This window comes from Schistocerca gregaria, chromosome 8, assembly GCF_023897955.1.
Source record: "Schistocerca gregaria isolate iqSchGreg1 chromosome 8, iqSchGreg1.2, whole genome shotgun sequence".
NCBI classification, from domain to species: Eukaryota; Metazoa; Arthropoda; class Insecta; order Orthoptera; family Acrididae; genus Schistocerca; species Schistocerca gregaria.
In genome coordinates this window covers 12,459,230-12,484,910 of record NC_064927.1, presented here as the reverse complement: position 1 = coordinate 12,484,910, position 25,681 = coordinate 12,459,230, and the positions used below count along the sequence as shown (strand labels likewise).

At 46.7% G+C, this 25,681-nt stretch overlaps 17 non-coding genes across 17 annotated transcripts; all 17 read right to left on the bottom strand.

Annotated features, from left to right (window-relative positions):
• Positions 1 to 847: 847 nt before the first annotated feature.
• On the bottom strand, positions 848 to 920 carry Trnak-cuu (transfer RNA lysine (anticodon CUU)). The gene has a single exon. It is a non-coding gene; the product is annotated as a tRNA-Lys (tRNA).
• A 1,430-nt stretch (positions 921 to 2,350) lies between these two features.
• On the bottom strand, positions 2,351 to 2,423 carry Trnak-cuu (transfer RNA lysine (anticodon CUU)). Its single transcript has one exon. It is a non-coding gene; the product is annotated as a tRNA-Lys (tRNA).
• A 1,433-nt stretch (positions 2,424 to 3,856) lies between these two features.
• On the bottom strand, positions 3,857 to 3,929 carry Trnak-cuu (transfer RNA lysine (anticodon CUU)). The gene has a single exon. It is a non-coding gene; the product is annotated as a tRNA-Lys (tRNA).
• A 1,431-nt stretch (positions 3,930 to 5,360) lies between these two features.
• Trnak-cuu (transfer RNA lysine (anticodon CUU)) lies at positions 5,361 to 5,433 on the bottom strand. Its single transcript has one exon. It is a non-coding gene; the product is annotated as a tRNA-Lys (tRNA).
• A 1,429-nt stretch (positions 5,434 to 6,862) lies between these two features.
• Trnak-cuu (transfer RNA lysine (anticodon CUU)) lies at positions 6,863 to 6,935 on the bottom strand. Its single transcript has one exon. It is a non-coding gene; the product is annotated as a tRNA-Lys (tRNA).
• Positions 6,936 to 8,375: 1,440 nt separating this feature from the next.
• Trnak-cuu (transfer RNA lysine (anticodon CUU)) lies at positions 8,376 to 8,448 on the bottom strand. The gene has a single exon. It is a non-coding gene; the product is annotated as a tRNA-Lys (tRNA).
• A 1,430-nt stretch (positions 8,449 to 9,878) lies between these two features.
• On the bottom strand, positions 9,879 to 9,951 carry Trnak-cuu (transfer RNA lysine (anticodon CUU)). The gene has a single exon. It is a non-coding gene; the product is annotated as a tRNA-Lys (tRNA).
• A 1,421-nt stretch (positions 9,952 to 11,372) lies between these two features.
• On the bottom strand, positions 11,373 to 11,445 carry Trnak-cuu (transfer RNA lysine (anticodon CUU)). Its single transcript has one exon. It is a non-coding gene; the product is annotated as a tRNA-Lys (tRNA).
• A 1,457-nt stretch (positions 11,446 to 12,902) lies between these two features.
• Trnak-cuu (transfer RNA lysine (anticodon CUU)) lies at positions 12,903 to 12,975 on the bottom strand. Its single transcript has one exon. It is a non-coding gene; the product is annotated as a tRNA-Lys (tRNA).
• Positions 12,976 to 14,413: 1,438 nt separating this feature from the next.
• On the bottom strand, positions 14,414 to 14,485 carry Trnak-cuu (transfer RNA lysine (anticodon CUU)). Its single transcript has one exon. It is a non-coding gene; the product is annotated as a tRNA-Lys (tRNA).
• Positions 14,486 to 15,944: 1,459 nt separating this feature from the next.
• Trnak-cuu (transfer RNA lysine (anticodon CUU)) lies at positions 15,945 to 16,017 on the bottom strand. The gene has a single exon. It is a non-coding gene; the product is annotated as a tRNA-Lys (tRNA).
• Positions 16,018 to 17,483: 1,466 nt separating this feature from the next.
• Positions 17,484 to 17,556, bottom strand: Trnak-cuu (transfer RNA lysine (anticodon CUU)). The gene has a single exon. It is a non-coding gene; the product is annotated as a tRNA-Lys (tRNA).
• A 1,444-nt stretch (positions 17,557 to 19,000) lies between these two features.
• On the bottom strand, positions 19,001 to 19,073 carry Trnak-cuu (transfer RNA lysine (anticodon CUU)). The gene has a single exon. It is a non-coding gene; the product is annotated as a tRNA-Lys (tRNA).
• Positions 19,074 to 20,527: 1,454 nt separating this feature from the next.
• On the bottom strand, positions 20,528 to 20,600 carry Trnak-cuu (transfer RNA lysine (anticodon CUU)). Its single transcript has one exon. It is a non-coding gene; the product is annotated as a tRNA-Lys (tRNA).
• A 1,451-nt stretch (positions 20,601 to 22,051) lies between these two features.
• Trnak-cuu (transfer RNA lysine (anticodon CUU)) lies at positions 22,052 to 22,124 on the bottom strand. Its single transcript has one exon. It is a non-coding gene; the product is annotated as a tRNA-Lys (tRNA).
• Positions 22,125 to 23,575: 1,451 nt separating this feature from the next.
• Trnak-cuu (transfer RNA lysine (anticodon CUU)) lies at positions 23,576 to 23,648 on the bottom strand. Its single transcript has one exon. It is a non-coding gene; the product is annotated as a tRNA-Lys (tRNA).
• A 1,454-nt stretch (positions 23,649 to 25,102) lies between these two features.
• On the bottom strand, positions 25,103 to 25,175 carry Trnak-cuu (transfer RNA lysine (anticodon CUU)). The gene has a single exon. It is a non-coding gene; the product is annotated as a tRNA-Lys (tRNA).
• Between the last annotated feature and the right edge of the window lie 506 nt (positions 25,176 to 25,681).

The window sequence follows — 25,681 nt, the reverse complement described above, 5'->3', positions numbered from 1 at the left end:
TTTGTGTTTTCGTTCTACACAGCCGCTGCCCTTGCTCTTTCCCACCCATTCGTTACATTCAACCTCGTACGTGACCGACCAAATATAGACTGGGAAACAAGACCACACACTTTGTGCATACGGAATCGAAGGCAGGGCGTGCCTCGCCGCATTTGCCACGATGGCCATTTGCTACTTCTGCAGAAGCGGCGGCGGCGACGACGACGACGACGACCGCGAGAGGCTCTGACATATGTGAGAAATACATCTATAAAATGTAATTCAGACTGCCTCGTCCCACCTTATGCTGAACCGCTTTGGCAAAGGCTTTATCTGCGCCATTCGCCTTAATCACATCTGAGAGTAATTCTTAATAAAAGGCATGTCGCTAATTGTTCGTCATCACAGATACTGTTTGCTATACGGCCACGACGCGCAACTGATTTCCAAAATTCGACTCCTTCCTTTGAGGATGGAACTCACGACCTTTGGTTTACTAGTCCAGTGCTCTACCACTGAGCTAAAGAGGCGCGGCCTAGCGGTACCTTTGCGTACTTGGTCCTTACGGTCGTCTGGATCATCAGACTTCAGCTGACAACACTTCATATTACCGACTAATATTTGCAGCTATGGCGACCCATTACTGCTTGGCTACACATCTGACACGTAACCGATGTCCTCTCCAAACAACAACACTAGCATTTCAGAACATGTCTTTCACACATGTCTACAAAATCACCTTCACCTTCAAATACAGTTTCCTTGCGACTGACTGAGACGTAGGCAAAGTTTAAAGTTGCTATTTCCATTACATCACGTTAATCAGAAAAACGGTAATTTACATCTGCAGCGGAACAAATTTCCGTTTCGCCCAGCGTGGGGCTCGAACCCACGACCCTGAGATTAAGAGTCTCATGCTCTACCGACTGAGCTAGCCGGGCTGCTTCTGTCAATAGTTGCCGGGCAGCACGTCACACAGTACTCGTTTGGGTTGGGTGGTCCCATACAGAATCTCTCCATGCTGCCTAATGTTTTCCTAACGTCACACTCGTCACGTACTTCACTTTTATTTCATAATCATTTCTGAGAGGTAAGGAATTGCATGACAACCTGCAGAGCTAGTGGCGTCAAAATTAACACTCATACTTGATGTGACTCAAAAGGCGAACGAGTTACTTTCCGACGTTGTTTTAGATGTGCAAGTGCCAGTGGAAACTCGCGGTGACGGCATTCTGCCGACCATTTCGCTAGTTAACACCGGTCTTGTAGTGTGTGTTTCAAGCTCAAGAGCATCTCCAAGCAGAAAATGGTCAACAGCAACATTCAGACGGTTTCGTACTGCTCAAATGCTACATTAAAACGGTATGTTTCTTTTTCAGAACTGATAAAACACGAGCGTGACAGCATTCGAACCTGTAATCTTCAGATCCGAAGTCCGACGCCTTATCTATTAGGTCACACAGTCACTGACGACCAAGTGCAACTTGTATATGACTCATCTCGAAACGCTCACACCCCTGATAATTTGTGTTTTCGTTCTACACAGCCGCTGCCCTTGCTCTTTCCCACCCATTCGTTACATTCAACCTCTTACGTGACCGACCAAATATAGACTGGGAAACAAGACCACACACTTTGTGCATACGGAATCGAAGGCAGGGCGTGCCTCGCCGCATTTGCCACGATGGCCATTTGCTACTTCTGCAGAAGCGGCGGCGGCGACGACGACGACGACCGCGAGAGGCTCTGACATATGTGAGAAATACATCTATAAAATGTAATTCAGACTGCCTCGTCCCACCTTATGCTGAACCGCTTTGGCAAAGGCTTTATCTGCGCCATTCGCCTTAATCACATCTGAGAGTAATTCTTAATAAAAGGCATGTCGCTAATTGTTCGTCATCACAGATACTGTTTGCTATATACGGCCACGACGCGCAATTGATTTCCAAAATTCGACTTCTTCCTTTGAGGATGGAACTCACGACCTTTGGTTTACTAGTCCAGTGCTCTACCACTGAGCTAAAGAGGCGCGGCCTAGCGGTACCTTTGCGTACTTCGTCCTTACGGTCGTCTGGATCATCAGACTTCAGCTGACAACACTTCATATTACCGACTAATATTTGCAGCTATGGCGACCCATTACTGCTTGGCTACACATCTGACACGTAACCGATGTCCTCTCCAAACAACAACACTAGCATTTCAGAACATGTCTTTCACACATGTCTACAAAATCACCTTCACCTTCAAATACAGTTTCCTTGCGACTGACTGAGACGTAGGCAAAGTTTAAAGTTGCTATTTCCATTACATCACGTTAATCAGAAAAACGGTAATTTACATCTGCAGCGGAACGAAAATTCCATTTCGCCCAGCGTGGGGCTTGAACCCACGACCCTGAGATTAAGAGTCTCATGCTCTACCGACTGAGCTAGCCGGGCTGCTTCGGTCAATACTTGCCGGGCAGCACGTCACACAGTACTCGTTTGGGTTGGGTGGTCCCATACAGAATCTCTCCATGCTGCCTAATGTTTTCCTAACGTCACACTAGTCACGTACTTCACTTTTATTTCATAATCATTTCTGAGAGGTAAGGAATTGCATGACAACCTGCAGAGCTAGTGGCGTCAAAATTAACACTCATACTTGATGTGACTCAAAAGGCGAACGAGTTACTTTCCGACGTTGTTTTAGATGTGCAAGTGCCAGTGGAAACTCGCGGTGACGGCACTCTGCCGACCATTTCGCTAGTTAACACCGGTCTTGTAGTGTGTGTTTCAAGCTCAAGAGCATCTCCAAGCAGAAAATGGTCAACAGCAACATTCAGACGGTTTCGTACTGCTCAAATGCTACATTAAAACGGTATGTTTCTTTTTCAGAACTGATAAAACACCAGCGTGACAGCATTCGAACCTGTAATCTTCAGATCCGAAGTCCGACGCCTTATCTATTAGGCCACACAGTCACTGACGACCAAGTGCAACTTGTATATGACTCATCTCGAAACGCTCACACCCCTGATAATTTGTGTTTTCGTTCTACACAGCCGCTGCCCTTGCTCTTTCCCACCCATTCGTTACATTCAACCTCTTACGTGACCGACCAAATATAGACTGGGAAACAAGACCACACACTTTGTGCATACGGAATCGAAGGCAGGGCGTGCCTCGCCGCATTTGCCACGATGGCCATTTGCTACTTCTGCAGAAGCGGCGGCGGCGACGACGACGACGACGACGACCGCGAGAGGCTCTGACATATGTGAGAAATACATCTATAAAATGTAATTCAGACTGCCTCGTCCCACCTTATGCTGAACCGCTTTGGCAAAGGCTTTATCTGCGCCATTCGCCTTAATCACATCTGAGAGTAATTCTTAATAAAAGGCATGTCGCTAATTGTTCGTCATCACAGATACTGTTTGCTATACGGCCACGACGCGCAATTGATTTCCAAAATTCGACTTCTTCCTTTGTGGATGGAACTCACGACCTTTGGTTTACTAGTCCAGTGCTCTACCACTGAGCTAAAGAGGCGCGGCCTAGCGGTACCTTTGAGTACTTCGTCCTTACGGTCTTCTGGATCATCAGACTTCAGCTGACAACACTTCATATTACCGACTAATATTTGCAGCTATGGCGACCCATTACTGCTTGGCTACACATCTGACACGTAACCGATGTACTCTCCAAACAACAACACTAGCATTTCAGAACATGTCTTTCACACATGTCTACAAAATCACCTTCACCTTCAAATACAGTTTCCTTGCGACTGACTGAGACGTAGGCAAAGTTTAATGTTGCTATTTCCATTACATCACGTTAATTAGAAAAACGGTAATTTACATCTGCAGCGGAACAAAATTCCGTTTCGCCCAGCGTGGGGCTCGAACCCACGACCCTGAGATTAAGAGTCTCATGCTCTACCGACTGAGCTAGCCGGGCTGCTTCGGTGAATACTTGCCGGGCAGCACGTCACACAGTACTCGTTTGGGTTGGGTGGTCCCATACAGAATCTCTCCATGCTGCCTAATGTTTTCCTAACGTCACACTCGTCACGTACTTCACTTTTATTTCATAATCATTTCTGAGAGGTAAGGAATTGCATGACAACCTGCAGAGCTAGTGGCGTCAAAATTAACACTCATACTTGATGTGACTCAAAAGGCGAACGAGTTACTTTCCGACGTTGTTTTAGATGTGCAAGTGCCAGTGGAAACTCGCGGTGACGGCACTCTGCCGACCATTTCGCTAGTTAACACCGGTCTTGTAGTGTGTGTTTCAAGCTCAAGAGCATCTCCAAGCAGAAAATGGTCAACAGCAACATTCAGACGGTTTTGTACTGCTCAAATGCTACATTAAAACGGTATGTTTTTTTTTCCAGAACTGATAAAACACGAGCGTGACAGCATTCGAACCTGTAATCTTCAGATCCGAAGTCCGACGCCTTATCTATTAGGCCACACAGTCACTGACGACCAAGTGCAACTTGTATATGACTCATCTCGAAACGCTCACACCCCTGATAATTTGTGTTTTCGTTCTACACAGCCGCTGCCCTTGCTCTTTCCCACCCATTCGTTACATTCAACCTCGTACGTGACCGACCAAATATAGACTGGGAAACAAGACCACACACTTTGTGCATACGGAATCGAAGGCAGGGCGTGCCTCGCCGCATTTGCCACGATGGCCATTTGCTACTTCTGCAGAAGCGGCGGCGGCGACGACGACGACGACGACCGCGAGAGGCTCTGACATATGTGAGAAATACATCTATAAAATGTAATTCAGACTGCCTCGTCCCACCTTATGCTGAACCGCTTTGGCAAAGGCTTTATCTGCGCCATTCGCCTTAATCACATCTGAGAGTAATTCTTAATAAAAGGCATGTCGCTAATTGTTCGTCATCACAGATACTGTTTGCTATACGGCCACGACGCGCAACTGATTTCCAAAATTCGACTCCTTCCTTTGAGGATGGAACTCACGACCTTTGGTTTACTAGTCCAGTGCTCTACCACTGAGCTAAAGAGGCGCGGCCTAGCGGTACCTTTGCGTACTTGGTCCTTACGGTCGTCTGGATCATCAGACTTCAGCTGACAACACTTCATATTACCGACTAATATTTGCAGCTATGGCGACCCATTACTGCTTGGCTACACATCTGACACGTAACCGATGTCCTCTCCAAACAACAACACTAGCATTTCAGAACATGTCTTTCACACATGTCTACAAAATCACCTTCACCTTCAAATACAGTTTCCTTGCGACTGACTGAGACGTAGGCAAAGTTTAAAGTTGCTATTTCCATTACATCACGTTAATCAGAAAAACGGTAATTTACATCTGCAGCGGAACAAATTTCCGTTTCGCCCAGCGTGGGGCTCGAACCCACGACCCTGAGATTAAGAGTCTCATGCTCTACCGACTGAGCTAGCCGGGCTGCTTCTGTCAATAGTTGCCGGGCAGCACGTCACACAGTACTCGTTTGGGTTGGGTGGTCCCATACAGAATCTCTCCATGCTGCCTAATGTTTTCCTAACGTCACACTCGTCACGTACTTCACTTTTATTTCATAATCATTTCTGAGAGGTAAGGAATTGCATGACAACCTGCAGAGCTAGTGGCGTCAAAATTAACACTCATACTTGATGTGACTCAAAAGGCGAACGAGTTACTTTCCGACGTTGTTTTAGATGTGCAAGTGCCAGTGGAAACTCGCGGTGACGGCACTCTGCCGACCATTTCGCTAGTTAACACCGGTCTTGTAGTGTGTGTTTCAAGCTCAAGAGCATCTCCAAGCAGAAAATGGTCAACAGCAACATTCAGACGGTTTCGTACTGCTCAAATGCTACATTAAAACGGTATGTTTCTTTTTCAGAACTGATAAAACACGAGCGTGACAGCATTCGAACCTGTAATCTTCAGATCCGAAGTCCGACGCCTTATCTATTAGGTCACACAGTCACTGACGACCAAGTGCAACTTGTATATGACTCATCTCGAAACGCTCACACCCCTGATAATTTGTGTTTTCGTTCTACACAGCCGCTGCCCTTGCTCTTTCCCACCCATTCGTTACATTCAACCTCTTACGTGACCGACCAAATATAGACTGGGAAACAAGACCACACACTTTGTGCATACGGAATCGAAGGCAGGGCGTGCCTCGCCGCATTTGCCACGATGGCCATTTGCTACTTCTGCAGAAGCGGCGGCGGCGACGACGACGACGACCGCGAGAGGCTCTGACATATGTGAGAAATACATCTATAAAATGTAATTCAGACTGCCTCGTCCCACCTTATGCTGAACCGCTTTGGCAAAGGCTTTATCTGCGCCATTCGCCTTAATCACATCTGAGAGTAATTCTTAATAAAAGGCATGTCGCTAATTGTTCGTCATCACAGATACTGTTTGCTATATACGGCCACGACGCGCAATTGGTTTCCAAAATTCGACTTCTTCCTTTGAGGATGGAACTCACGACCTTTGGTTTACTAGTCCAGTGCTCTACCACTGAGCTAAAGAGGCGCGGCCTAGCGGTACCTTTGCGTACTTCGTCCTTACGGTCGTCTGGATCATCAGACTTCAGCTGACAACACTTCATATTACCGACTAATATTTGCAGCTATGGCGACCCATTACTGCTTGGCTACACATCTGACACGTAACCGATGTCCTCTCCAAACAACAACACTAGCATTTCAGAACATGTCTTTCACACATGTCTACAAAATCACCTTCACCTTCAAATACAGTTTCCTTGCGACTGACTGAGACGTAGGCAAAGTTTAAAGTTGCTATTTCCATTACATAACGTTAATCAGAAAAACGGTAATTTACATCTGCAGCGGAACAAAATTCCGTTTCGCCCAGCGTGGGGCTCGAACCCACGACCCTGAGATTAAGAGTCTCATGCTCTACCGACTGAGCTAGCCGGGCTGCTTCGGTGAATACTTGCCGGGCAGCACGTCACACAGTACTCGTTTGGGTTGGGTGGTCCCATACAGAATCTCTCCATGCTGCCTAATGTTTTCCTAACGTCACACTCGTCACGTACTTCACTTTTATTTCATAATCATTTCTGAGAGGTAAGGAATTGCATGACAACCTGCAGAGCTAGTGGCGTCAAAATTAACACTCATACTTGATGTGACTCAAAAGGCGAACGAGTTACTTTCCGACGTTGTTTTAGATGTGCAAGTGCCAGTGGAAACTCGCGGTGACGGCACTCTGCCGACCATTTCGCTAGTTAACACCGGTCTTGTAGTGTGTGTTTCAAGCTCAAGAGCATCTCCAAGCAGAAAATGGTCAACAGCAACATTCAGACGGTTTCGTACTGCTCAAATGCTACATTAAAACGGTATGTTTCTTTTTCAGAACTGATAAAACACGAGCGTGACAGCATTCGAACCTGTAATCTTCAGATCCGAAGTCCGACGCCTTATCTATTAGGCCACACAGTCACTGACGACCAAGTGCAACTTGTATATGACTCATCTCGAAACGCTCACACCCCTGATAATTTGTGTTTTCGTTCTACACAGCCGCTGCCCTTGCTCTTTCCCACCCATTCGTTACATTCAACCTCTTACGTGACCGACCAAATATAGACTGGGAAACAAGACCACACACTTTGTGCATACGGAATCGAAGGCAGGGCGTGCCTCGCCGCATTTGCCACGATGGCCATTTGCTACTTCTGCAGAAGCGGCGGCGGCGACGACGACGACGACGACGACGACGACCGCGAGAGGCTCTGACATATGTGAGAAATACATCTATAAAATGTAATTCAGCCTGCCTCGTACCACCTTATGCTGAACCGCTTTGGCAAAGGCTTTATCTGCGCCATTCGCCTTAATCACATCTGAGAGTAATTCTTAATAAAAGGCATGTCGCTAATTGTTCGTCATCACAGATACTGTTTGCTATACGGCCACGACGCGCAATTGATTTCCAAAATTCGACTCCTTCCTTTGAGGATGGAACTCACGACCTTTGGTTTACTAGTCCAGTGCTCTACCACTGAGCTAAAGAGGCGCGGCCTAGCGGTACCTTTGAGTACTTCGTCCTTACGGTCGTCTGGATCATCAGACTTCAGCTGACAACACTTCATATTACCGACTAATATTTGCAGCTATGGCGACCCATTACTGCTTGGCTACACATCTGACACGTAACCGATGTTCTCTCCAAACAACAACACTAGCATTTCAGAACATGTCTTTCACACATGTCTACAAAATCACCTTCACCTTCAAATACAGTTTCCTTGCGACTGACTGAGACGTAGGCAAAGTTTAAAGTTGCTATTTCCATTACATCACGTTAATCAGAAAAACGGTAATTTACATCTGCAGCGGAACGAAAATTCCATTTCGCCCAGCGTGGGGCTTGAACCCACGACCCTGAGATTAAGAGTCTCATGCTCTACCGACTGAGCTAGCCGGGCTGCTTCGGTCAATACTTGCCGGGCAGCACGTCACACAGTACTCGTTTGGGTTGGGTGGTCCCATACAGAATCTCTCCATGCTGCCTAATGTTTTCCTAACGTCACACTAGTCACGTACTTCACTTTTATTTCATAATCATTTCTGAGAGGTAAGGAATTGCATGACAACCTGCAGAGCTAGTGGCGTCAAAATTAACACTCATACTTGATGTGACTCAAAAGGCGAACGAGTTACTTTCCGACGTTGTTTTAGATGTGCAAGTGCCAGTGGAAACTCGCGGTGACGGCACTCTGCCGACCATTTCGCTAGTTAACACCGGTCTTGTAGTGTGTGTTTCAAGCTCAAGAGCATCTCCAAGCAGAAAATGGTCAACAGCAACATTCAGACGGTTTCGTACTGCTCAAATGCTACATTAAAACGGTATGTTTCTTTTTCAGAACTGATAAAACACCAGCGTGACAGCATTCGAACCTGTAATCTTCAGATCCGAAGTCCGACGCCTTATCTATTAGGCCACACAGTCACTGACGACCAAGTGCAACTTGTATATGACTCATCTCCGAACGCTCACACCCCTGATAATTTGTGTTTTCGTTCTACACAGCCGCTGCCCTTGCTCTTTCCCACCCATTCGTTACATTCAACCTCTTACGTGACCGACCAAATATAGACTGGGAAACAAGACCACACACTTTGTGCATACGGAATCGAAGGCAGGGCGTGCCTCGCCGCATTTGCCACGATGGCCATTTGCTACTTCTGCAGAAGCGGCGGCGGCGACGACGACGACGACGACCGCGAGAGGCTCTGACATATGTGAGAAATACATCTATAAAATGTAATTCAGACTGCCTCGTCCCACCTTATGCTGAACCGCTTTGGCAAAGGCTTTATCTGCGCCATTCGCCTTAATCACATCTGAGAGTAATTCTTAATAAAAGGCATGTCGCTAATTGTTCGTCATCACAGATACTGTTTGCTATACGGCCACGACGCGCAATTGATTTCCAAAATTCGACTTCTTCCTTTGTGGATGGAACTCACGACCTTTGGTTTACTAGTCCAGTGCTCTACCACTGAGCTAAAGAGGCGCGGCCTAGCGGTACCTTTGAGTACTTCGTCCTTACGGTCGTCTGGATCATCAGACTTCAGCTGACAACACTTAATATTACCGACTAATATTTGCAGCTATGGCGACCCATTACTGCTTGGCTACACATCTGACACGTAACCGATGTCCTCTCCAAACAACAACACTAGCATTTCAGAACATGTCTTTCACACATGTCTACAAAATCACCTTCACCTTCAAATACAGTTTCCTTGCGACTGACTGAGACGTAGGCAAAGTTTAAAGTTGCTATTTCCATTACATCACGTTAATCAGAAAAACGGTAATTTACATCTGCAGCGGAACAAAATTCCGTTTCGCCCAGCGTGGGGCTCGAACCCACGACCCTGAGATTAAGAGTCTCATGCTCTACCGACTGAGCTAGCCGGGCTGCTTCGGTGAATACTTGCCGGGCAGCACGTCACACAGTACTCGTTTGGGTTGGGTGGTCCCATACAGAATCTCTCCATGCTGCCTAATGTTTTCCTAACGTCACACTCGTCACGTACTTCACTTTTATTTCATAATCATTTCTGAGAGGTAAGGAATTGCATGACAACCTGCAGAGCTAGTGGCGTCAAAATTAACACTCATACTTGATGTGACTCAAAAGGCGAACGAGTTACTTTCCGACGTTGTTTTAGATGTGAAAGTGCCAGTGGAAACTCGCGGTGACGGCACTCTGCCGACCATTTCGCTAGTTAACACCGGTCTTGTAGTGTGTGTTTCAAGCTCAAGAGCATCTCCAAGCAGAAAATGGTCAACAGCAACATTCAGACGGTTTCGTACTGCTCAAATGCTACATTAAAACGGTATGTTTCTTTTTCAGAACTGATAAAACACGAGCGTGACAGCATTTGAACCTGTAATCTTCAGATCCGAAGTCCGACGCCTTATCTATTAGGCCACACAGTCACTGACGACCAAGTGCAACTTGTATATGACTCATCTCGAAACGCTCACACCCCTGATAATTTGTGTTTTCGTTCTACACAGCCGCTGCCCTTGCTCTTTCCCACCCATTCGTTACATTCAACCTCTTACGTGACCGACCAAATATAGACTGGGAAACAAGACCACACACTTTGTGCATACGGAATCGAAGGCAGGGCGTGCCTCGCCGCATTTGCCACGATGGCCATTTGCTACTTCTGCAGAAGCGGCGGCGGCGACGACGACCGCGAGAGGCTCTGACATATGTGAGAAATACATCTATAAAATGTAATTCAGACTGCCTCGTATCACCTTATGCTGAACCGCTTTGGCAAAAGCTTTATCTGCGCCATTCGCCTTAATCAGATCTGAGAGTAATTCTTAATAAAAGGCATATCGCTAATTGTTCGTCATCACAGATACTGTTTGCTATACGGCCACGACGCGCAACTGATTTCCAAAATTCGACTTCTTCCTTTGAGGATGGAACTCACGACTCTTGATTTACTAGTCCAGTGCTCTACCACTGAGCTAAAGAGGCGCGGCCTAGCAGTACTTTTGCGTACTTCGTCCTTACGGTCGTCTGGGTCATCAGACTTCAGCTGACAACACTTCATATTACCGACTAATACTTGCAGCTATGGCGACCCATTACTGCTTGGCTACACATCTGACACGTAACCGATGTCCTCTCCAAACAACAACACTTGCATTTCAGAACATGTCTTTCACACAAGTCTACAAAATCACCTTCACCTTCAAATACAGTTTCCTTGCGACTGACAGAGACGTAGGCAAAGTTTAAAGTTGCTATTTCCCATACATCACGTTAATCAGAAAAACGGTAATTTACATCTGCAGCGGAAAAAAATTCCGTTCCGACCAGCGTGGGGCTCGAACCCACGACCCTGAGATTAAGAGTCTCATGCTCTACCGACTGAGCTAGCCGGACTGCTTCGGTGAATACTTGCCTGGCAGCACGTCACACAGAACTCGTTTGGGTTGGGTGGTCCCATACAGAATCTCTCCATGCTGCCTAATGTTTTCCTAACGTCACACTCGTCACGTACTTCACTTTTATTTCATAATCATTTCTGAGAGGTAAGGAATTGCATGACAACCTGCAGAGCTAGTGGCGTCAAAATTAACACTCATACTTGATGTGACTCAAAAGGCGAACGAGTTACTTTCCGACGTTGTTTTAGATGTGCAAGTGCCAGTGGAAACTCGCGGTGACGGCACTCTGCCGACCATTTCGCTAGTTAACACCGGTCTTGTAGTGTGTGTTTCAAGCTCAAGAGCATCGGCAAGCAGAAAATGGTCAACAGCAACATTCAGACGGTTTCGTACTGCTCAAATGCTACATTAAAACGGTATGTTTCTTTTTCAGAACTGATAAAACACGAGCGTGACAGCATTCGAACCTGTAATCTTCAGATCCGAAGTCCGACGCCTTATCTATTAGGCCACACAGTCACTGACGACCAAGTGCAACTTGTATATGACTCATCTCGAAACGCTCACACCCCTGATAATTTGAGTTTTCGTTCTACACAGCCGCTGCCCTTGCTCTTTCCCACCCATTCGTTACATTCAACCTCTTACGTGACCGACCAAATATAGACTGGGAAACAAGACCACACACTTTGTGCATACGGAATCGAAGGCAGGGCGTGCCTCGCCGCATTTGCCACGATGGCCATTTGCTACCTCTGCAGAAGCGGCGGCGGCGGCGACGACGACGACGACGACGACGACGACGACCACCACCACCACCGCGAGAGGCTCTGACATATGTGAGAAATACATCTATAAAATGTAATTCAGACTGCCTCGTCCCACCTTATGCTGAACCGCTTTGGCAAATGCTTTATCTGCGCCATTCGCCTTAATCACATCTGAGAGTAATTCTTAATAAAAGGCATGTCGCTAATTGTTCGTCATCACAGATACTGTTTGCTATACGGCCACGACGCGCAACTGATTTCCAAAATTCTACCTCTTCCTTTGAGGATGGAACTCACGACCTTTGGTTTACTAGTCCAGTGCTCTACCACTGAGCTAAAGAGGCGCGGCCTAGCGGTACCTTTGCGTACTTCGTCCTTACGGTCGTCTGGATCATCAGACTTCAGCTGACAACACTTAATATTACCGACTAATATTTGCAGCTATGGCGACCCATTACTGCTTGGCTACACATCTGACACGTAACCGATGTCCTCTCCAAACAACAACACTTGCATTTCAGAACATGTCTTTCACACAAGTCTACAAAATCACCTTCACCTTCAAATACAGTTTCGTAGCGACTGACAGAGACGTAGGCAAAGTTTAAAGTTGCTATTTCCATTACATCACGTTAATCAGAAAAACGGTAATTTACATCTGCAGCGGAACAAAATTCCGTTTCGCCCAGCGTGGTTCTCGAACCCACAACCCGGAGATTAAGAGTCTCATGCTCTACCGACTGAGCTAGCCGGGCTGCTTCGGTGAATACTTGCCGGGCAGCACGTCACACAGTACTCGTTTGGGTTGGGTGGTCCCATACAGAATCTCTCCATGCTGCCTAATGTTTTCCTATCGTCACACTCGTCACGTACTTCACTTTTATTTCATAATCATTTCTGAGAGGTAAGGAATTGCATGACAACCTGCAGAGCTAGTGGCGTCAAAATTAACACTCATACTTGATGTGACTCAAAAGGCGAACGAGTTACTTTCCGACGTTGTTTTAGATGTGCAAGTGCCAGTGGAAACTCGCGGTGACGGCACTCTGCCGACCATTTCGCTAGTTAACACCGGTCTTGTAGTGTGTGTTTCAAGCTCAAGAGCATCTCCAAGCAGAAAATGGTCAACAGCAACATTCAGACGGTTTCGTACTGCTCAAATGCTACATTAAAATGGTATGTTTCTTTTTCAGAACTGATAAAACACGAGCATGACAGCATTCGAACCTGTAATCTTCAGATCCGAAGTCCGACGCCTTATCTATTAGGCCACACAGTCACTGACGACCAAGTGCAACTTGTATATGACTCATCTCGAAACGCTCACACCCCTGATAATTTGTGTTTTCGTTCTACACAGCCGCTGCCCTTGCTCTTTCCCACCCATTCGTTACATTCAACCTCTTACGTGACCGACCAAATATAGACTGGGAAACAAGACCACACACTTTGTGCATACGGAATCGAAGGCAGGCGTGCCTCGCCGCATTTGCCACGATGGCCATTTGCTACTTCTGCAGAAGCGGCGGCGGCGACGACGACGACGACGACGACGACGACCGCGAGAGGCTCTGACATATGTGAGAAATACATCTATAAAATGTAATTCAGACTGCCTCGTCCCACCTTATGCTGAACCGCTTTGGCAAAGGCTTTATCTGCGCCATTCGCCTTAATCACATCTGAGAGTAATTCTTAATAAAAGGCATGTCGCTAATTGTTCGTCATCACAGATAGTGTTTGCTATACGGCCAGGACGCGCAACTGATTTCCAAAATTCGATTTCTTCCTTTGAGGATGGAACTCACGACCCTTGGTTTACTAGTCCAGTGCTCTACCACTGAGCTAAAGAGGCGCGGCCTGGCGGTAATTCTTCGTACTTCGTCCTTACGGTCGTCTGGATCATCAGACTTCAGCTGACAACACTTCATATTACCGACTAATATTTGCAGCTATGGCGACCCATTACTGCTTGGCTACACATCTGACACGTAATCGATGTCCTCTCCAAACAACAAAACTTGCATTTCAGAACATGTCTTTCACACATGTCTACAAAATCACCTTCACCTTCAAATACAGTTTCCTTGCGACTGACAGAGACGTAGGCAAAGTTTAAAGTTGCTATTTCCATTACATCACGTTAATCAGAAAAACGGTAATTTACATCTGCAGCGGAACAAAATTCCGTTTCGCCCAGCGTGGGGCTCGAACCCACGACCTGAGATTAAGAGTCTCATGCTCTACCGACTGAGCTAGCTGGGCTGCTTCGGTGAAAACTTTCCAGGCAGCACGTCACACAGTACTCGTTTGGGTTGGGTGGTGCCATACAGAATCTCTCCATGCTGCCTAATGTTTTCCTAACGTCACACTCGTCACGTACTTCACTTTTATTTCATAATCATTTCTGAGAGGTAAGGAATTGCATGACAACCTGCAGAGCTAGTGGCGTCAAAATTAACACTCATACTTGATGTGACTCAAAAGGCGAACGAGTTACTTTCCGACGTTGTTTTAGATGTGCAAGTGCCAGTGGAAACTCGCGGTGACGGCACTCTGCCGACCATTTCGCTAGTTAACACCGGTCTTGTAGTGTGTGTTTCAAGCTCAAGAGCATCGGCAAGCAGAAAATGGTCAACAGCAACATTCAGACGGTTTCGTACTGCTCAAATGCTACATTAAAACGGTATGTTTCTTTTTCAGAACTGATAAAACACGAGCGTGACAGCATTCGAACCTGTAATCTTCAGATCCGAAGTCCGACGCCTTATCTATTAGGCCACACAGTCACTGACGACCACCTGCAACTTGTATATGACTCATCTCGAAACGCTCACACCCCTGATAATTTGTGTTTTCGTTCTACACAGCCGCTGCCCTTGCTCTTTCCCACCCATTCGTTACATTCAACCTCTTACGTGACCGACCAAATATAGACTGGGAAACAAGACCACACACTTCGTGCATACGGAGTCGAAGGCAGGGCGTGCCTCGCCGCATTTGCCACGATGGCCATTTGCTACTTCTGCAGAAGCGGCGGCGGCGGCGACGACGACGACGACGACGACGACGACGACGACGACGACGACGACCGTGAGAGGCTCTGACATATGTGAGAAATACATCTATAAAATGTAATTCAGACTGCCTAGTCCCACCATATGCTGAACCGCTTTGGCAAAGGCTTTATCTGCGCCATTCGCCTTAATCACATCTGAGAGTAATTCTTAATAAAAGGCATGTCGCTAATTGTTCGTCATCACAGATACTGTTTGCTATACGGCCACGACGCGCAACTGATTTCCAAAATTCGACTTCTTCCTTTGAGGATGGAACTCACGACCCTTGGTTTACTAGTCCAGTGCTCTACCACTGAGCTAAAGAGGCGCGGCCTAGCGGTACCTTTGCGTACTTCACCTTACGGTCGTCTGGATCATCAGACTTCAGCTCACAACACTTCATATTACCGACTAATATTTGCAGCTATGGCGACCCATTACTGCTTGGCTACACATCTGACACGTAACCGATGTCCTCTCCAAACAACAACACTTGCATTTCAGAACATGTCTTTCACACATGTCTACAAAATCACCTTCACCTTCAAATACAGTTTCCTTGCGACTGACAGAGACGTAGGCAAAGTTTAAAGTTGCTATTTCCATTACATCACGTTAATCAGAAAAACGGTAATTTACATCTGCAGCGGAACAAAATTCCGTTTCGCCCAGCGTGGGGCTCGAACCCAGAACCTTGAGATTAAGAGTCTCATGCTCTACCGACTGAGCTAGCCGGGCTGCTTCGGTCAATACTTGCCGGGCAGCACGTCACACAGTACTCGTTTGGGTTGGGTGGTCCCATACAGAATCTCTCCATGCTGCCTAATGTTTTCCTAACGTCACACTCGTCACGTACTTCACTTTTATTTCATAATCATTTCTGAGAGGTAAGGAATTGCATGACAACCTGCAGAGCTAGTGGCGTCAAAATTAACACTCATACTTGATGTGACTCAAAAGGCGAACGAGTTACTTTCTGACGTTGTTTTAGATGTGCAAGTGCCAGTGGAAACTCGCGGTGGCGGCACTCTGCCGACCATTTCGCTAGTTAACACCGGTCTTGTAGTGTGTGTTTCAAGCTCAAGAGCATCTCCAAGCAGAAAATGGTCAACAGCAACATTCAGACGGTTTCCTACTGCTCAAATGCTACATTAAAACGGTATGTTTCTTTTTCAGAACTGATAAAACACGAGCGTGACAGCATTCGAACCTGTAATCTTCAGATCCGAAGTCCGACGCCTTATCTATTAGGCCACACAGTCACTGACGACCAAGTGCAACTTGTATATGACTCATCTCGAAACGCTCACACCCCTGATAATTTGTGTTCTCGTTCTACACAGCCGCTGCCCTTGCTCTTTCCCACCCATTCGTTACATTCAACCTCTTACGTGACCGACCAAATATAGACTGGGAAACAAGACCACACACTTTGTGCATACGGAATCGAAGGCAGGGCGTGCCTCGCCGCATTTGCCACGATGGCCATTTGCTACTTATGCAGAAGCGGCGGCGGCGGCGGCGGCGACGACGACGACGACGACGACGACGACGACGACCACCACCACCACCGCGAGAGGCTCTGACATATGTGAGAAATACATCTATAAAATGTAATTCAGACTGCCTCGTCCCACCTTATGCTGAACCGCTTTGGCAAAGGCTTAATCTGCGCCATTCGCCTTAATCACATCTGAGAGTAATTCTTAATAAAAGGCATGTCGCTAATTGTTCGTCATCACAGATACTGTTTACTATACGGCCACGACGCGCAACTGATTTCCAAAATTCGACTTCTTCCTTTGAGGATGGAACTCACGACCCTTGGTTTACTAGTCCCGTGCAATACCACTGAGCTAAAGAGGCGAGGCCTAGCGGTATCTTTGCGTACTTCGTCCTTACGGTCGTCTGGATCATCAGACTTCAGCTGACAACACTTCATATTACCGACTAATATTTGCAGCTATGGCGACCCATTACTGCTTGGCTACACATCTGACACGTAACCGATGTCCTCTCCAAACAACAACACTTGCATTTCAGAACATGTCTTTCACACATGTCTACAAAATCACCTTCACCTTCAAATACAGTTTCCTTGCGACTGACAGAGACGTAGGCAAAGTTTAAAGTTGCTATTTCCATTACATCACGTTAATCAGAAAAACGGTAATTTACATCTGCAGCGGAACAAAATTCCGTTTCGCCCAGCGTGGGGCTCGAACCCACGACCCTGAGATTAAGAGTCTCATGCTCTACCGACTGAGCTAGCCGGGCTGCTTCGGTGAATACTTGCCGGGCAGCACGTCACACAGTACTCGTTTGGGTTGGGTGGTCCCATACAGAATCTCTCCATGCTGCCTAATGTTTTCCTAACGTCACACTCGTCACGTACTTCACTTTTATTTCATAATCATTTCTGAGAGGTAAGGAATTGCATGACAACCAGCAGAGCTAGTGGCGTCAAAATTAACACTCATACTTGATGTGACTCAAAAGGCGAACGAGTTACTTTCCGACGTTGTTTTAGATGTGCAAGTGCCAGTGGAAACTCGCGGTGACGGCACTCTGCCGACCATTTCGCTAGTTAACACCGGTCTTGTAGTGTGTGTTGCAAGCTCAAGAGCATCTCCAAGCAGAAAATGGTCAACAGCAACATTCAGACGGTTTCGTACTTCTCAAATTCTACATTAAAACGGTATGTTTTATTTTCAGAACTGATAAAACACGAGCGTGACAGCATTCGAACCTGTAATCTTCAGATCCGAAGTCCGACGCCTTATCTATTAGGCCACACAGTCACTGACGACCAAGTGCAACTTGTATATGACTCATCTCGAAACGCTCACACCCCTGATAATTTGTGTTTTCGTTCTACACAGCCGCTGCCCTTGCTCTTTCCCACCCATTCGTTACATTCAACCTCTTACGTGACCGACCAAATATAGACTGGGAAACAAGACCACACACTTCGTGCATACGGAGTCGAAGGCAGGGCGTGCCTCGCCGCATTTGCCACGATGGCCATTTGCTACTTCTGCAGAAGCGGCGGCGGCGACGACGACGACGACGACGACGACGACGACGACCGCGAGAGGCTCTGACATATGTGAGAAATACATCTATAAAATGTAATTCAGACTGCCTAGTCCCACCATATGCTGAACCGCTTTGGCAAAGGCTTTATCTGCGCCATTCGCCTTAATCACATCTGAGAGTAATTCTTAATAAAAGGCATGTCGCTAATTGTTCGTCATCACAGATACTGTTTGCTATACGGCCACGACGCGCAACTGATTTCCAAAATTCGACTTCTTCCTTTGAGGATGGAACTCACGACCCTTGGTTTACTAGTCCAGTGCTCTACCACTGAGCTAAAGAGGCGCGGCCTAGCGGTACCTTTGCGTACTTCACCTTACGGTCGTCTGGATCATCAGACTTCAGCTGACAACACTTCATATTACCGACTAATATTTGCAGCTATGGCGACCCATTACTGCTTGGCTACACATCTGACACGTAACCGATGTCCTCTCCAAACAACAACACTTGCATTTCAGAACATGTCTTTCACACATGTCTACAAAATCACCTTCACCTTCAAATACAGTTTCCTTGCGACTGACAGAGACGTAGGCAAAGTTTAAAGTTGCTATTTCCATTACATCACGTTAATCAGAAAAACGGTAATTTACATCTGCAGCGGAACAAAATTCCGTTTCGCCCAGCGTGGGGCTCGAACCCAGAACCTTGAGATTAAGAGTCTCATGCTCTACCGACTGAGCTAGCTGGGCTGCTTCGGTGAAAACTTTCCAGGCAGCACGTCACACAGTACTCGTTTGGGTTGGGTGGTGCCATACAGAATCTCTCCATGCTGCCTAATGTTTTCCTAACGTCACACTCGTCACGTACTTCACTTTTATTTCATAATCATTTCTGAGAGGTAAGGAATTGCATGACAACCTGCAGAGCTAGTGGCGTCAAAATTAACACTCATACTTGATGTGACTCAAAAGGCGAACGAGTTACTTTCTGACGTTGTTTTAGATGTGCAAGTGCCAGTGGAAACTCGCGGTGACGGCACTCTGCCGACCATTTCGCTAGTTAACACCGGTCTTGTAGTGTGTGTTTCAAGCTCAAGAGCATCTCCAAGCAGAAAATGGTCAACAGCAACATTCAGATGGTTTCCTACTGCTCAAATGCTACATTAAAACGGTATGTTTCTTTTTCAGAACTGATAAAACACGAGCGTGACAGCATTCGAACCTGTAATTTTCAGATCCGAAGTCCGACGCCTTATCTATTAGGCCACACAGTCACTGACGACCAAGTGCAACTTGTATATGACTCATCTCGAAACGCTCACACCCCTGATAATTTGTGTTCTTGTTCTACACAGCCGCTGCCCTTGCTCTTTCCCACCCATTCGTTACATTCAACCTCTTACGTGACCGACCAAATATAGACTGGGAAACAAGACCACACACTTTGTGCATACGGAATCGAAGGCAGGGCGTGCCTCGCCGCATTTGCCACGATGGCCATTTGCTACTTCTGCAGAAGCGGCGGCGGCGGCGGCGACGACGACGACGACGACGACGACGACGACGACAACCGCGAGAGGCTCTGACATATGTGAGAAATACATCTATAAAATGTAATTCAGACTGCCTAGTCCCACCTTATGCTGAACCGCTTTGGCAAAGGCTTTATCTGCGCCATTCGCCTTAATCACATCTGAGAGTAATTCTTAATAAAAGGCATTTCGCTAATTGTTCGTCATCACAGATACTGTTTGCTATACGGCCACGACGCGCAACTGATTTCCAAAATTCGACTTCTTCCTTTGAGGATGGAACTCACGACCCTTGGTTTACTAGTCCAGTGCTCTACCACTGAGCTAAAGAGGCGCGGCCTAGCGGTACCTTTGCGTACTTCGTCCTTACGGTCGTCTGGATCATCAGACTTCAGCTCACAACACTTCATATTACCGACTAATATTTGCAGCTATGGCGACCCATTACTGCTTGGCTACACATCTGACACGTAACCGATGTCCTCTCCAAACAACAACACTTGCATTTCACAACATGTCTTTCACACATGTCTACAAAATCACCTTCACCTTCAAATACAGTTTCCTTGCGACTGACAGAGACGTAGGCAAAGTTTAAAGTTGCTATTTCCATTACATCACGTTAATCAGAAAAACGGTAATTTACATCTGCAGCGGAACAAAATTCCGTTTCGCCCAGCGTGGGGCTCGAACCCACGACCATGAGATTAAGAGCCTCATGCTCTACCGACTGAGCTAGCCGGGCTGCTTCGGTGAATACTTGCCGGGCAGCACGTCACACAGTACTCGTTTGGGTTGGGTGGTCCCATACAGAATCTCTCCATGCTGCCTAATGTTTTCGTAACGTCACACTCGTCACGTACTTCACTTTTATTTCATAATCATTTCCGAGAGGTAAGGAATTGCATGACAACCAGCAGAGCTAGTGGCGTCAAAATTAACACTCATACTTGATGTGACTCAAAAGGCGAACGAGTTACTTTCCGACGTTGTTTTAGATGTGCAAGTGCCAGTGGAAACTCGCGGTGACGGCACTCTGCCGACCATTTCGCTAGTTAACACCGGTCTTGTAGTGTGTGTTGGAAGCTCAAGAGCATCTCCAAGCAGAAAATGGTCAACAGCAACATTCAGACGGTTTCGTACTTCTCAAATTCTACATTAAAAGGGTATGTTTTATTTTCAGAACTGATAAAACACGAGCGTGACAGCATTCGAACCTGTAATCTTCAGATCCGAAGTCCGACGCCTTATCTATTAGGCCACACAGTCACTGACGACCAAGTGCAACTTGTATATGACTCATCTCGAAACGCTCACACCCCTGATAATTTGTGTTTTCGTTCTACACAGCCGCTGCCCTTGCTCTTTCCCACCCATTCGTTACATTCAACCTCTTACGTGACCGACCAAATATAGACTGGGAAACAAGATCACACACTTTGTGCATACGGAATCGAAGGCAGGGCGTGCCTCGCCGCATTTGCCACGATGGCCATTTGCTACTTCTGCAGAAGCGGCGGCGGCGGCGGCGGCGGCGACGACGACGACGACGACGACGACAACCGCAAGAGGCTCTGACATATGTGAGAAATACATCTATAAAATGTAATTCAGACTGCCTAGTCCCACCTTATGCTGAACCGCTTTGGCAAAGGCTTTATCTGCGCCATTCGCCTTAATCACATCTGAGAGTAATTCTTAATAAAAGGCATGTCGCTAATTGTTCGTCATCACAGATACTGTTTGCTATACGGCCACGACGCGCAACTGATTTCCAAAATTCGACTTCTTCCTTTGAGGATGGAACTCACGACCCTTGGTTTACTAGTCCAGTGCTCTACCACTGAGCTAAAGAGGCGCGGCCTAGCGGTACCTTTGCGTACTTCGTCCTTACGGTCGTCTGGATCATCAGACTTCAGCTCACAACACTTCATATTACCGACTAATATTTGCAGCTATGGCGACCCATTACTGCTTGGCTACACATCTGACACGTAACCGATGTCCTCTCCAAACAACAACACTTGCATTTCAGAACATGTCTTTCACACATGTCTACAAAATCACCTTCACCTTCAAATACAGTTTCCTTGCGACTGACAGAGACGTAGGCAAAGTTTAAAGTTGCTATTTCCATTACATCACGTTAATCAGAAAAACGGTAATTTACATCTGCAGCGGAACAAAATTCCGTTTCGCCCAGCGTGGGGCTCGAACCCACAACCTTAAGATTAAGAGTCTCATGCTCTACCGACTGAGCTAGCCGGGCTGCTTCGGTCAATACTTGCCGGGCAGCACGTCACACAGTACTCGTTTGGGTTGGGTGGTCCCATACAGAATCTCTCCATGCTGCCTAATGTTTTCCTAACGTCACACTCGTCACGTACTTCACTTTTATTTCATAATCATTTCTGAGAGGTAAGGAATTGCATGACAACGTGCAGAGCTAGTGGCGTCAAAATTAACACTCATACTTGATGTGACTCAAAAGGCGAACGAGTTACTTTCTGACGTTGTTTTAGATGTGCAAGTGCCAGTGGAAACTCGCGGTGACGGCACTCTGCCGACCATTTCGCTAGTTAACACCGGTCTTGTAGTGTGTGTTTCAAGCTCAAGAGCATCTCCAAGCAGAAAATGGTCAACAGCAACATTCAGACGGTTTCCTACTGCTCAAATGCTACATTAAAACGGTATGTTTCTTTTTCAGAACTGATAAAACACGAGCGTGACAGCATTCGAACCTGTAATCTTCAGATCCGAAGTCCGACGCCTTATCTATTAGGCCACACAGTCACTGACGACCAAGTGCAACTTGTATATGACTCATCTCGAAACGCTCACACCCCTGATAATTTGTGTTCTCGTTCTACACAGCCGCTGCCCTTGCTCTTTCCCACCCATTCGTTACATTCAACCTCTTACGTGACCGACCAAATATAGACTGGGAAACAAGACCACACACTTTGTGCATACGGAATCGAAGGCAGGGCGTGCCTCGCCGCATTTGCCACGATGGCCATTTGCTACTTCTGCAGAAGCGGCGGCGGCGGCGGCGGCGACGACGACGACGACGACGACGACGACAACCGCGAGAGGCTCTGACATATGTGAGAAATACATCTATAAAATGTAATTCAGACTGCCTAGTCCCACCTTATGCTGAACCGCTTTGGCAAAGGCTTTATCTGCGCCATTCGCCTTAATCACATCTGAGAGTAATTCTTAATAAAAGGCATGTCGCTAATTGTTCGTCATCACAGATACTGTTTGCTATACGGCCACGACGCGCAACTGATTTCCAAAATTCGACTTCTTCCTTTGAGGATGGAACTCACGACCCTTGGTTTACTAGTCCAGTGCTCTACCACTGAGCTAAAGAGGCGCGGCCTAGCGGTACCTTTGCGTACTTCGTCCTTACGGTCGTCTGGATCATCAGACTTCAGCTCACAACACTTCATATTACCGACTAATATTTGCAGCTATGGCGACCCATTACTGCTTGGCTACACATCTGACACGTAACCGATGTCCTCTCCAAACAACAACACTTGCATTTCAGAACATGTCTTTCACACATGTCTACAAAATCACCTTCACCTTCAAATACAGTTTCCTTGCGACTGACAGAGACGTAGGCAAAGTTTAAAGTTGCTATTTCCATTACATCACGTTAATCAGAAAAACGGTAATTTACAACTGCAGCGGAACAAAATTCCGTTTCGCCCAGCGTGGGGCTCGAACCCACGACCCTGAGATTAAGAGTGTCATGCTCTACCGACTGAGCGAGCCGGGCTGCTTCGGTGAATACTTGCCGGGCAGCACGTCACACAGTACTCGTTTGGGTTGGGTGGTCCCATACAGAATCTCTCCATGCTGCCTAATGTTTTCCTAACGTCACACTCGTCACGTACTTCACTTTTATTTCATAATCATTTCCGAGAGGTAAGGAATTGCATGACAACCAGCAGAGCTAGTGGCGTCAAAATTAACACTCATACTTGATGTGACTCAAAAGGCGAACGAGTTACTTTCCGACGTTGTTTTAGATGTGCAAGTGCCAGTGGAAACTCGCGGTGACGGCACTCTGCCGACCATTTCGCTAGTTAACACCGGTCTTGTAGTGTGTGTTGCAAGCTCAAGAGCATCTCCAAGCAGAAAATGGTCAACAGCAACATTCAGACGGTTTCGTACTTCTCAAATTCTACATTAAAACGGTATGTTTTATTTTCAGAACTGATAAAACACGAGCGTGACAGCATTCGAACCTGTAATCTTCAGATCCGAAGTCCGACGCCTTATCTATTAGGCCACACAGTCACTGACGACCAAGTGCAACTTGTATATGACTCATCTCGAAACGCTCACACCCCTGATAATTTGTGTTTTCGTTCTACACAGCCGCTGCCCTTGCTCTTTCCCACCCATTCGTTACATTCAACCTCTTACGTGACCGACCAAATATAGACTGGGAAACAAGATCACACACTTTGTGCATACGGAATCGAAGGCAGGGCGTGCCTCGCCGCATTTGCCACGATGGCCATTTGCTACTTCTGCAGAAGCGGCGGCGTCGGCGGCGGCGACGACGACGACGACGACGACGACGACGACAACCGCAAGAGGCTCTGACATATGTGAGAAATACATCTATAAAATGTAATTCAGACTTCCTAGTCCCACCTTATGCTGAACCGCTTTGGCAAAGGCTTTATCTGCGCCATTCGCCTTAATCACATCTGAGAGTAATTCTTAATAAAAGGCATGTCGCTAATTGTTCGTCATCACAGATACTGTTTGCTATACAGCCACGACGCGCAACTGATTTCCAAAATTCGACTTCTTCCTTTGAGGATGGAACTCACGACCCTTGGTTTACTAGTCCAGTGCTCTACCACTGAGCTAAAGAGGCGCGGCCTAGCGGTACCTTTGCGTACTTCGTCCTTACGGTCGTCTGGATCATCAGACTTCAGCTCACAACACTTCATATTACCGACTAATATTTGCAGCTATGGCGACCCATTACTGCTTGGCTACACATCTGACACGTAACCGATGTCCTCTCCAAACAACAACACTTGCATTTCAGAACATGTCTTTCACACATGTCTACAAAATCACCTTCACCTTCAAATACAGTTTCCTTGCGACTGACAGAGACGTAGGCAAAGTTTAAAGTTGCTATTTCCATTACATCACGTTAATCAGAAAAACGGTAATTTACATCTGCAGCGGAACAAAATTCCGTTTCGCCCAGCGTGGGGCTCGAACCCACAACCTTGAGATTAAGAGTCTCATGCTCTACCGACTGAGCTAGCCGGGCTGCTTCGGTCAATACTTGCCGGGCAGCACGTCACACAGTACTCGTTTGGGTTGGGTGGTCCCATACAGAATCTCTCCATGCTGCCTAATGTTTTCCTAACGTCACACTCGTCACGTACTTCACTTTTATTTCATAATCATTTCTGAGAGGTAAGGAATTACAACCTGCAGAGCTAGTGGCGTCAAAATTAACACTCATACTTGATGTGACTCAAAAGGCGAACGAGTTACTTTCTGACGTTGTTTTAGATGTGCAAGTGCCAGTGGAAACTCGCGGTGACGGCACTCTGCCGACCATTTCGCTAGTTAACACCGGTCTTGTAGTGTGTGTTTCAAGCTCAAGAGCATCTCCAAGCAGAAAATGGTCAACAGCAACATTCAGACGGTTTCCTACTGCTCAAATGCTACATTAAAACGGTATGTTTCTTTTTCAGAACTGATAAAACACGAGCGTGACAGCATTCGAACCTGTAATCTTCAGATCCGAAGTCCGACGCCTTATCTATT